This window comes from Narcine bancroftii, chromosome 12 (genome assembly GCF_036971445.1).
Source record: "Narcine bancroftii isolate sNarBan1 chromosome 12, sNarBan1.hap1, whole genome shotgun sequence".
Classification (NCBI taxonomy): domain Eukaryota; kingdom Metazoa; phylum Chordata; class Chondrichthyes; order Torpediniformes; family Narcinidae; genus Narcine; species Narcine bancroftii.
Window position 1 is genome coordinate 40,963,513 of NC_091480.1, and position 12,254 is coordinate 40,975,766.

Consider the following 12,254-nt stretch of genomic DNA (forward strand, 5'->3'; position numbering starts at 1 on the left):
TACTTTTGCAATGTGATCAATATTGTGTTATAGAAAATATTGCTGAAAATCAGATGCAGCAAACTCCCACAAGGACCAAAGCCTGACTGAGGAACACATAGGAACATAGGAACATAGGAAGTAGGAACAGGAGTAGGCCAAAAATGGCCCATCGAGCCTGCTCCGCCATTCAATACGATCATGGCTGATCTAATTTATGACCTAACTCCACCTACCTGCCTTCTCCCCATATCCCCTAATTCCTCTATCATGTAAACATTTATCTAACCGAATTTTAAATATGTTTAATGAAGCAGCTTCAACCACTTCCCTGGTTAGAGAATTCCAAACATTCACTACTCTCTGGGAAAAACTATTTTTCCTCATCTCTATCCTAAATCTACTCCCCCGAATCTTGAGACTGTGTCCTCTCATTTTAGCTTCCCCGGCCAGCTCAAAAGACCTTCCTACATCTATCCTATCCATACCCTTCATAATCCTATATGTTTCTATAAGATCTCCTCTCATTCTTCTGAACTCGAGCGAATACAATCCTAGACGATTTGATCTTTCATCATAAGTCAACCCCTTCATCCCAGGGATCAACCTAGTAAACCTCCTCTGGACCATCTCCAAAGCCAGTATATCCTTCCTCAAATATGGAGACCAGAACTGGACACAGTACTCCAGGTGCGGTCTCACCAGTACCTTATACAGTTGCAACATTACCTCCCTACTCCTGAATTCAATTCCTCTAGTGATGAAGGCCAACATTCCATTTGCCTTCTTAATAACCTGTTGCACCTGCAACCTGACTTTTTGCGATTCATGCACAAGCACTCCCAAGGCCCTCTGCAGAACAGCATGCTGTAGTTTTTCACCCTTTAAATAATATTCAGCTCTTTTATTTTTCTTGCCAAAGTGGATAACCTCACACTTACTAACATTGTACTCCATCTGCCAGACCTTTGCCCACTCATCCAGCTTAACTCTATCCCTCTGCAGACTCTCCACATCCTCATTACAATTTGCTCTTCCACTTAATTTGGTGTCATCCGCAAACTTGGCTACACCACATTTTGTCCCCTCCTCCAAGTCATCAATGTAAATGATGAACAGTTGTGGGCCTAACACCGACCCCTGCGGCACCCCACTTACCACTCTCTGCCAACCTGAAAAACTCCCATTTATCCCGACATAATTGGGCAGAAGTTGCTCACTCGTTTTAAAAATAGCTTTGGATCTTTTACATTCATCGGATAGGATGCCAACTCAATAGCTCATCCCAGAGCTGGAAACATTTCTTTGTTTCTACACTGAGGAGCATCAACCTGACCTTAGATCTCTGGGATGGGATGTGCCTTTGGCACTGTAACAGGGGCGTGAGTGCTGTCTCTTGAACCATTCGCTCAGAGAATTAACAAGTCCCAAACGTGACAGTTCAGTCCTTCTCAGAAACTTTGTATGCTGCAACAAAGCAATCAAGCTATCTGGCGAAGAGCTGCATAAATCTGTGGTCCCACAGATGGAGATAAGAGACCTGACAGCTTTGGAATGCAGCCGACCGGGGTTTGGTCGAGTCAACAGCAGATTTGGACTGAGATTTAAGAGTGTGTTTCCCTTAAGGGGACTCATGTCAATCTGGGATAAATCACCTGTGGTTTATCCTGAGGCTGTTCGCAGAATGATAAACTTTTATGTTCATAACAACTTCACATCCTCAGGATGTCCCAAAGCACTCCAAAGTCAAACAATTTCTTTGGAAGTGTAGTCTCCCTTGTCTCGTTTTGACAGCATCTTGGTGCAGTGCAAGGCTCGACCTTCAGCAGATTAACCAGTTATACATTTTGGTGGTTCTACCTAATGGAGTAATTTTGGTCAGTTACTTGGTGAAATTCTTGGTCCCTCTTCCACTGTGACAATAGATTTGAACACATCCTGGGGTCTTTCAATGTATCATGAAAAGAGAACACCTCTCTTCTGTTGGGAAAGCAATGCATTCAGACAGGATCTTTCATAATCTCAGGACATTTCAGTGTTTTATTAATTTCTGGTTATTGTTATAAATGTAAGAAATACAGTAGCTTGGTTGGCCACATATGGCAAAGTAATAATCAATTTATCTCAAGGCAAGTTTATTGTTATCTGATTGTTCAAATACAACCTGACGAAACAGCATTCTCCAGTCCTCGGTGCAAAACATGGAGACACACAACCAGACATAACACACATACAGGTAAACAATACATATGTAGGACAAGTTTTTCATCTATAAGAATAAATATTGTTTTGTACAAATGAGAATCTCGGATGGTCAGTGGGAGCAGTTCATTTGGTCGTTCAGCATTCTCACTGTCTGTGGGAAGAAGATGTTCCTCAGCTTGGTGGTGCTGGCGCTGATACTCTTGTATCTCTTCCCCAAAAGGAGCAGCTGAAAGATGCTGTGTTCAGGGTGGAAGGGGTCCTCAATGATTTTGCATCTGTTTCAGACAAAGATCCCAGTAGATTATGTCGATGGGGAGAGGGTGGGGGTGGGTGGGGAGGAAGACTCCAGTGATCCTCTCTGCCACTCCTATGGTCCTGTGGATGACCTCTTATCCATTTCTCTGCAGCAACCATTCCACACTGTGATGCACCCGGCCAAGACACTCTCGATAGGGCTCCTGAAGAAGGTTGACATGATGGTGGCCGGTAGCCTTGCCCGCTTCAGTCTTCTCAGGAAATGCAGTCGCTGTGGCACCTTCCTGACAAGTGAGGAGATGTTGAGTGTTCAGAATGTTGGTTGAGAAATTATTATTGCCCAGATGATTCTTGATAATTCCTTTGTGCTTCTCTAAAATAGTACCCCCGGATCCTTCATGTGTGCAGGACAAATGGCTCAGATAAAATCATTTAAAAATAGCATGTCTGATGGCGGAGTACTCTCATAGTACCACACTGGAGTTCAGCAGAGCCATTCTTTGTTCGAATCTCTGGAATGGACTTGAAATAAGTGGCATCACTGTGGATCTAGAATACAGAGAAAGATTGAGGAGACTGGAACTTTATTCATTGGAGCATAGAAGATTGAGAGGGGATTTGATAGAGATGTTTAAAATTATGAAGGGAATAGATAGAGTAGATGTGAATAGGCTCTTTCCCCTGAGGGTAGGGGAGATTGGAACAAGGGGTCATAAGCTAAGGGTTAGGGGCAAAAGTTTAGGAATAATATAAGAGGATGCTTCTTCACTCAGAGAGTGGTGACTGAGTGGAATGATCTACCGGAAGAGGTAGTTGTGGCAGGGTCAATTCTGTCATTTAAGAGGAGGTTAGATAAGTATATGGATGTGGGGGTGGGGGGGGGGGGGGTTAGAGAGTTATGGGCATGGGAGTGGCTAGATGGAACTAATGGAGTTTCACGTAGATCGGTGCGGACTAGAAGGGCTGATATGGCCTATTTCCATGCTGTAAATTGTTATATAGTTATATTGTGCAGTCATGGGAACTTGCCAGAATTGATCCACAACCTCTGGTCATTTCGGACAATTTCCGATTTTCTGGAAGTTTTCAGGTCAACCTTGGATCTAGAATCCTTCTCGCCTTCCTTTAAACAGAGTTAGGTTTTAGTGGGAAGTCTGAACATGGGCAAATAGGAGACGAAATAATTTCCTGCCTGATACTCACATCTAGTGAGTATATATAAAACACATTGCTTTTCGTTAGAAAATGGAACATCGAACAATAGAACATAGAACAGAAAAGTCTCTTCAGAGCACCATGTTTGCAGTGAACATAATGCCAAAGACATGAGTCCTTTCATTCAGTAATTTGTACATATTCTTTAAGACCATAAGGCCATAACCACAGGAGAAGAAATAGGCTATTTTGCCCATCAAGTCTGACAAACCATTTAATCATGAGCTCAGCCCCTTCTCCCCATAATCTTTTATCTCCTGGCTAATGAAGGAACCTATCAATCTCAGCCTTAAATGCACTCAATGACCTGGCCTCAACCATTGCCCGTGGTCACAAATTCCACAGATTCACTACCCTCAAGCTAAATAAATTAATTTTTTATATTCAATTTTTAAATGAAGACATACAGTACAGAAGTAAAGCGCTAAAGTCTGCAGACACCGTGGTTGAAGTAAAAACACCATGCTGGAGAAACTCAGCAAGTCAGTGTCCTTTATAGAGCAAAGATACAGATACATAAGTGTTTCGAGCTTGAGCCCTTCTCAAGGTATGATCAAGGAAATGTTGATTCTTTATCTTTGCTCTATAAAGGATGCTGTTTGACCTGCTGAGGTTCTCCAGCATTTAAAGTTTACCTTCAGCCTATCCTGCACGAGGACTCCCAGGTCCCTTTGCATCTGGGTATTTTCAATTTTCTCACCATTTAAAAAATAATCTGCCCATTTATTTATTTTTCTCCCAAAAGTGCATGACTGTACATTTTGTGACATTGCATTTCATTTGCCACTTCGGGGGAATGCACAAATTCCTACAGACATCGCGGATTTGAACCCTGGTCCCGATCGCATTAACTACTACCCCAAACGTGCTGCCCATTCTCCTGATCTGTCTAAGTTCTTCTGCAGTCTTTCTGTTTCCTCATCACTACCTGCTCCTACTTTGTATCATCTGCAAACTTGGCCACAAAGTCATTCATTCCATAATCTTAACCATTGATATACAACATAAACAGAAGCAGCGCCAACACCTACCCCTGTGGAACTGGCAGCCAAGCAGAATATGATTCCTGAATTCTGACTCTCGGTTTCCTGCCAATCAGCCAATGCTCTATCCACGCCAACTTGTTTCCTGTACTCCATGGGCTCTTATCCTCCAGGACTCACTACACTCACTTTCCTTCCCTGATACCCTTGGACGTCTGGCACACTGCGAATGACTTCTAAGGTGAAGAATGATGCAAAATACTCATTTGTTTCCTCTGTCTCCCATTATTATTTCTCCAGTGTGATGGCCCGCTGCGGCGGCGATCGAGCCAGTGCTCCAGGCGGTGAGCACAACCAAAGGCCAGCAGCCCACGCAGCAGCACTGGTCCCAACAGGCGAACCGGCAGGTGAATGGCAAGGGCAGCTTAAAGGCCAGCAACCCCAAAATGGTGCAGCCAACAGACAGGGACAGCACGCGGGGAAGAAGGGCATTGTTATGTAGGAAAGTACTTGCGAGCGGGAAACCCACTTTTGTTATGCATGTTGTGACGTCAGCCAAGGGGGGCCATGGTGGGAACAATGCAAGTATAAAAGTCGGGCCTGAGCCCTAATAAAACTCAGAGCTTAACCTGACTACTTTACGTGTGTGTGTGCGTGTGTGCGTGCGTGTGTGTGTTCTTTCGAGTAGTGCACGGCTACACCAGCATCATTTTCTAGTGGTCCTATATCTACTCTCACCTTTTTACTATTTATATACTTGATGAAGCTTTTTGTATCCTCCTTTTTTTTCAAATTTTATTTAAAAGATTTTTTAAAAACAAAATACAATCAAATAACAGCAATACATTTTTAGATACATAAAGAAAAACCCTCACCATCCTCCCAGCCCTTCAGCCAGCTCCCTTAAGGGGAGCCAAATACAAAAACAAAACAGAATATATAAAATATTTCAAAGTATTTTCAAATTCATATAGTCCAAATAAGAAGACCACATATTAACAAAGAAGGAATAATTATCATGCAAGTTACATGTAATTTTTTCCATCAGAATATAAGCTCTTAATTCATTATGCCATCGTACTATGTTAATCTCCACATTATCTTTCCAAGTACTAGCTACGCATTTTCGTGCTACAGATAACGCTAAACGTACAAATGCAATTTGAAATTTATCCAACCCCAATCCCTTCAAAGAAACCATATAACTCAACAAAAGAAAAATCGATGGGTCAAGTGGTAATTTAATCTTAAATAATTTTTCCAAGACCAATCTAATTCCTTCCCAAATTGGTTGTACTTTAAAACAAGACCAAACAACATGTAAAAAAGTTCCAGTACATAATCCACATCGAAAACAAGTCCGAATTACTAAACCCATATTTTTTCAATTTCTCTGGAGTCAAATATAACTGATGTAAAAAATTAAAATTAACCATTCCATATCTTACATTCGTCAATTTAGTTATTACACTGTCGTGACACATAATCTCCCAATTGTCTTCAGAAAAAATGTAAGTCACTTTCCCATTTCCCATGGGATTTCTCCCATTCCGGTTTATCCATACTATCTTGTAACAATTGATACATATCTGAAATATAACCTTTCTTTGGTATAGAGGAAATCAAAGACTCAAATTTCATCAACATAGGTAAATTAATCTCTTTACCATAATTCTCTTTTATCAAAGCTTTGAGTTGATAGTACACAAATAAAGAATTTACAGATATATCAAATTTCTCCCTCAATTGATTAAAGGAAAGAAACTGTCTTTCAAAGCAATCCTGAACTATCTTTATACCCTTAGAATTCCATCTCTTTAAATGATTATTAAACATTGAAAAGGGACTAAGTTGATTATGGTATAATGGAGTTTGAATTGATAGTTTACCCTTTGACCCTAAAACCATATTTATTTTACCCCATATCTTTAACAAGTGTTTTAATACCGACATATTACACTCCCACAATAAATTCATATTCCATTTAAATATGAACTGATATACCTCAACTTCAGAAATACAAGCCATTTCCACCTTCAACCCAGAGGTTGGTCCATATCCATCAATCTATTAACAAATTTCAACTGAGCTGCTTCATAATAATTTTGAAAATGAGGTAATTGAAGACCACCCAATGCATATTTCCATGTAAGTGTGGATGAACAGAAAGACCCTGGAGTTCAAATTCATTCATCCCTCAAGGTTGCTGCGCAGATTGGCCTATGGGATGCTGGGCTTCATTAATAGAGGGATTCAGTTCAGGAGTAGAGAGGTCATGTTACAAATTTCTGGTAATATCACACTTATGATATTGTGTTCAGTTCTGGTCACCTCATTATAGGAAGGATGTGGAAGGTATGGAGAGGGTGCAGAGGAGATCCAGGATGTTTCCTGGATTGGGAAACAAGTCTGATGAGGCAAGGTTAGGAGAGCTGGGACTTTCTCTTTGGAGTGTAGAAGGATGAGAGGAGACTTGATGGAGGTCTATAAGATTATGAGAGGCATAGATAGGGTGGACTGCCAGCTGTTTCCCAGGGGAAGAATAGCAAACACCAGAAGATATATGTACAAAGTTAAGGGATAGTTTAGGGGAGACATCAGGGGTAAGTTTTTTTAAACAGATAGTTGTGGGAGCCTGGAATGCCTTGCCGGGGATGGTGGTGGAGGCTGGAATATTGGAGGCATTTAAGAGAGTCTTAGACAGACACACAGATGAAAGAAAAATAGAGGGTTACGGGCAGGGTGGGTTTATATTTTTTAAGGAATACTGTATATGGGTCAGTGCAACACTGAAGGCTGAAAAGTCTGTACTGTGCTGTAGTGTTTGATGTTCGATCTCCCATGACTACCACCACATCTCCCTTCTGACACGCCTTTTCTATTTGTTGTAGTAATTTGTTGTCCACATCCCGGCTACTGTTTGAAGGACTGTATATAACTGCCAATAGTGTCTTTTTAGCCTTGCCATCTCTTAACTCAACACACAATGTTTCTATATCTTCTGATCCTATGTCACGTCTTTCAAATGATTTTACTATATTCCTTATCAACAGAGCCATGTTACCCTCTTTGCTTACCTGCCTATCCTTTCAATATACTGTATCTCCTTGGACATTCAGCTCCCAATGGCATCCATCCTTCAGCCATGTCTCTGTGATGGCCACAACATCATACCTGCCAATCTGTACTACAAGGTCATCCATTTTATTCCTTAAACTGCGTGCATTTAAATACAAAACCTTTAGCCCTGCATTTGTTACTTTTGTTATTCTGTGTTCGTGTTGTGTTGGGATTCATCCCCATGGCTGCAATTTTTCCTCACCAACTCCCTTCCAGCCATCCCAACTGGCGCATAAACCACCTCCTCCACTGCCTCTTCACTTTGGTTCCAACCTCCCTGCAAATCTAGTTTAACCCTCCCCCCACAAACAACATTAGCAAACCTCCATACCAGGATATTGGGTCCCCTCCAGTTCAGGTGCATCAGTTCCATGTGTACAGGTCACCCCCACCCTAGAACAGGTTCCAATGATCCAAGAACATGAAACCCTGCCCCCTGTACCATCTCTTCAGCCACTCATTTGTCTGTGCTATCTTCCTGTTCTGACCTTGCCCAGCTCATGGCACTGGGAGTAATCCAGAGATTCCCACCTTGGAGGTCCTACACCAGCCTCTTTCCTAACTCCCTAAACTCACTTTTCAGGACCTCTACTCCACTCCTGCCTATGTCATTGGAACAAATATGTACCACAGCCTCTGGCTTGTCAGCCTCCTCTCTAAGATTGATCTGTACCCGCTCATAAAGACATCCTGGACCCGAGCACCTGGGAGGCAACGCACTATCCCAGAGTTTCCTTTGCAGCCGCAGAATCTCCTACCTGTTCCCCTGACTATCGAGTCCCCTCTGACCATCGCTCGACCTGACTTCACCCTTCCCTTCTGAGGCTCAGAGTTGACCACGGTGCTCTCGGTCTGGCTGCTGCTGCCTGACCCAAATAGGTCATGCACCACCTCCACCCACCCCCCCCCCCCACCCCCAGCAGTATCCAAAGGGATTTTCTTGTTGCTGAAGGGAATGGCCACAAGGGTGCTCTGCACTGGCTCCCTGCTCCATTTACCTCTCCTGCTTGTCACTCATCTACCTTCACATCATTATATCCCAACTACAATTCAAACACAAGAGTTTTAATTATAGTGTAAGTACACCATATTTAAAAGGAAAAGCTCAGTTAATAATACTTAAATCAGGAACTGCTTTGAGGTCAATGACACTGAATGTGTAAAGAGACAAGCACTATATCTACAAGAGGAGCTCAGAAGCTGGGTAAGGTGCACTTCCCAACACATCTCTTGACCCTTTCCACCATTTACATGATTGTGGAGATACAACCACTGGACTGCCAGTGACTGCCTGCACCTGTCCTCACACCTGCACTGCCTACTGCAGGGGGAAACCCACTGTACCTGCAGGGAGGTAACCTGGGAAACTGGCTCCACCTCCTCCCTGCCAATCATTGGCCCCATATAAAGGCTAATAGTGGCCCTTGGGCAGGAGCAGAGCGCATGGAGCCAGAAGGGATAGAGACCCTGGTGTGCAAGTTTTAAGCTAATTAAAGCCCGTAGTACAGCCTTTCGTTGTTTGTGCTTGTTTGTTCACATTGCAGCTCGCCACAATTTAATTAGCTTAATTTTAAAGAACCATGGAGAAGTTTCTCCATAGAAAAGGTGGACCCCAACACCCAGAAGCTCCAGCACACTTCGGGATCTGGAAGCATGCGATCGGGGTAATCATCCGCACTCAGGCTGAGGTCATCAACTCAGACCAGAAGAAACTCATGGTCCTGGGCATGAAACTGGGCCTGATCGCATTCCAGGTGATCTGGGACTGCACCGTGTACGAACCAGTGATGGCCATCCTGGGAAGCATCTACCAGCCTCCAGCGAATGTACTCTATTTCAGGTATCTGATTAGCACTAGGCTACAACAACCAGTTGAGACAGTAGAGACTTATCTTGGGGCACTGCATGAACTGGCGTGCCCGTTGTAAGGTAAAAACATCATGAGATGGGACCGGAGAAGGAGTCACCCAGTACTAAGGAGTAACAGAATGCAGATGTGACCTTGTACACTCAAGATAAGCTTTGCACTAACAAGAATGATGTGCAGCAGACTAACAGAGAAGGGTAGCAACAGCTAATTCATTGGACAATGTAATGGTATGATAATTTACTAAGTGCGTGTCCTGGGGTATAAAAAAACACCACTTGCTGATATCAGGAGAATGCGCCTTCTCCAACTAACACTGTTAGTTGCAAGTGTTACAATCCGGTAATAAAGAACAAAGAATCTTGATTTCGACTCAGTCTGGTGTCTGACTCACTCATTCATGAACAAAGCAGACCTAACACCGTGCATGGCCGAGACCAGGGTGACTGCTGGGGAAGTGGAACGATTTATTCAGGATGTGTGTGTGTGCAAGGCCTGAGATCGAGCGTGACCCAACAGAGACTGCTGGAAGAAAGGAATGCTTCCCTCACGAAGGTCATCGATGTGGTCCGCTCCCTGGAATCCACAGTCTACCATGCAGAAGCCCTCGATACTCGCCTGCTGCCCCCTTCAGCTTGGCTGACGCAGACAACTGCCATCGCCAAGGGCCCCTTCAGTGGAGAAGTGATCACCTTTGCCAACACATCCCGCCACTGTAAGTACTGTGGATCATGGGGTTGGTCCGACAGACGCTCCTGGAAGAACTGCCCCGTGAGGAACTCGCATTGCTCCCAATGTGGCAAGAAACACCACTTTGCCAAAGTGTGCCTCTCTAAACTTGCCGGGAGCTCTGCGGCCTTCCCCGACCAGTCAGAAGCCCCCCTCGACCCTCCGGGCACCTCCACATGTGAGTATTGGGCAACACCATTGCTCTGCCCATCACTTCTGGCCTGGCCATCAAATCACGCTGCTGCCATGTGCTCCCCACAGGTGCCGCCATCTCGGACTGGCCGACTTCTGCCCGCACCGAACGCGTCATTTCCACCCTGCCGACCTGACAATACATACAGCCCCGGATGCGCACTTGTCCTATTCTTCGCCGGCACACGTAACGTACCAGGATGCCCACCCCCCCACCAATGCAGCACAGATGATGATGCCTTCACCATCCTGGCTAATTGGGATTGCACCTACAAACCATTACTCACCGTCGCCAGCTTGGAGCAGTGACACAGGCCCCGAGTCAGTCCTAGTGTCACCCTCAATGTCAGCCAACATCCCCCATGGACTCAAGCTCTCGATGATGGGCATCACTGACAATGGGAAGGTAATAAAATGCCTGTTGGATAGCGGAAGGACTGAGAGTTTTGTGCACCCAGACGTGGTCCATACGCTGGTACTCAATGTACACCCAGTGAACTTTTCCATCGCCTTTGTGTCCCAGGACCACTCCATCACAGTGCTGGGGGGCTGTTCTGTAAATGTGACTGTGGGAGGGGAACCTACAAAGGGTTTAGGCTCCTGGTCATGCCAGAGCTCTGTGCCCCGATTATCCTGGGTCTCGATTTCCAGTCCCATCTCCGCAGTGTCACGCTGGCCTTCGGTGGCCCACTCAACCCACCATCCACAATGCTAAACCTAGCGACCATCTTCACTCCACCTGCGGACTGTCCACCCTACAGGTGCCCCCTCCCTCCCTCTTCAATCACTTGACACCAGACTGCAAGCCCATTGCGTCCAAGAGCAGGTGCTACTGTGCAGCTGACAGGGCCTTCAAAAGGCTGAGGTGCAACAGTTTCTGGCAGAAGGGGCAATAGAGCCTGGCACTAGCCTCTGGCAAGCCCAGATCCTAGTGGTCAAAGGGGGCAGTCAGACCATCAACTGGTACACCCAACTGGACACCTACCCACTACCCCGCATCGCCGACATGGTCAATGAGATAGACCAGTACAGGGTTTTCTCCACCATTGACCTAAAGTCAGCCTAACATCAGCTCCCATCCATGCCCAGGACAAGCCCTATGTCACCTTCAAGAATGATGGGCACCTTTACCAGTTCCGCCGGGTCCCTTTTGGGGTCACAAATGGAGTCTTCGTGTTCCAGAGGGAGATGAACCATATGGTAGACTGACATAACCTGAGAGTAACTTTCCCATACCTGGACAATGTCACCATCTGTGGCCACAACCAGCAGGACCACGATGCCAACCTGGAGAAGTTCCTCCGGATGCCTGAGTCACTGAACCTCATCGACAATAGGGAGAAGTGCGTGTCCAGCACCACCCGCCTCGCCATCCTTGAGTGCATCATGGAACATGATGTCATCAGTGCCGACCCTGAACACATGCACCCCATGATGGAAATTTCCCTCCCCCACATGCTCAAGACCCTCCAAAGGTGCCTAGGGCTGTTTTCTTACTATTCCCAGTGGATCCCCCGCTTTTCAGACAAGGTCTGCACACTGACCCACGTCACCACCTTTCCCCTCCCCACTGAGGTGCAAGCGGCCTTCGCCTGCATCAGAAAGGATATTCCCAATGCCATGATGCATGCTGTGGACAAAAACACCCCATTCCAGGTGAAGTGCGATGCCTCTGACGTTGCCCTCGCTGCCACCTTCAACCAAGGGGG